The sequence below is a fragment of the Bombus bifarius genome, unplaced genomic scaffold (assembly GCF_011952205.1).
Source record: "Bombus bifarius isolate JDL3187 unplaced genomic scaffold, Bbif_JDL3187 scf7180000009624_frag, whole genome shotgun sequence".
Classification (NCBI taxonomy): domain Eukaryota; kingdom Metazoa; phylum Arthropoda; class Insecta; order Hymenoptera; family Apidae; genus Bombus; species Bombus bifarius.
Window position 1 is genome coordinate 4673 of NW_022885240.1, and position 1243 is coordinate 5915.

Genomic DNA, 1243 nt, shown 5'->3' on the forward strand with positions numbered 1-1243 from the left:
AATTTTAATTTTATTTTCTTATTTTATTAGTTTAATTAATAAACCATTTAAAAAAACCAATTATTTAAATTTATTTTTTACAAATTTAATTTTAATATTAACTTTTTTATTCTTAATTAATCATTATGATATAAATATTAAAATATTAAATTTTAATTATTACAAAAATAATAAAATTTATAATATTAAAAAATTATATTTAAATCCCAACTATTATATTCTTTTAATATTTATTATTTTCTTAATTATTATATTATTTATTATAACAAAAATTTGTTATATTAAAAACAAAAACTTACGAGCAAGAAAATGAAAAAAGTAATTTCATCAATTTATAAAATTCATATAATAAATTTACCAATATCATTTATTAATTTACCTGCAACAATTAATATTAATTACTTATGAAATTTTGGATCAATACTTGGAATATTTATAATAATTATTTAAATCTAACTCTTTTAAAAAATCATACAATTGAAATTATTTGAACTTTAACTCCTATAATTATTTTAATAATTATTTGTTTTCCATCCTTAAAAATTTTATATTATATTGATGAAATTATAAATCCTTATTTTTCTATTAAAGCTATTGGCCATCAATGATATTGATCTTATGAATATCCAGAATTTAATAATTATGAATTTGATTCATATATATTAAATTATGAACTAATAAATCAATTTCGATTATTATAAACTGATAATCGATTAATTATTCCATTTAAAATTTCTATACGAATAATTATTTCTTCATTAGATGTTATTCATTCATGAACTATTCCATCATTAGGAATTAAAGTAGATGCTATTCCTGGTCGAATTAATCAATTAAATTTATTTTGTATTCGTCCAGGAATTTATTTTGGACAATGCTCTGAAATTTGTGGAATAAATCATAGATTTATACCTATTATATTAGAAAGAACTTCTTATGAATTATTTATAAATTCAATTAAAAATAAAATTTGAAAAATTAGTTAATTTAAATAACATTATATTGTCATTCTAAAATTAATATTTTATTATTATTTTTCTATCATTAGAAGTCAGAAATAAAGAATTGATCTTTTAAATCAATTATAGTAATTAAAATTTACTTCTAACGAATACCACAAATAATACCTATTAATTGATTAGTTATCTTTATAATATGTTTATTTACTATTATAATTTTAATAAATTCATTTTTATTATATATTATCATAAAAAATATTTATAATATAAATAATAATAATAAT

The 1243-nt window shown here is 14.8% G+C and overlaps 1 pseudogene; it reads left to right on the plus strand.

Moving 5' to 3' along the window:
• The first annotated feature begins 416 nt into the window (after positions 1-416).
• On the plus strand, positions 417-986 carry LOC117215447 (annotated as a pseudogene).
• The last annotated feature ends 257 nt before the right edge of the window (positions 987-1243 follow it).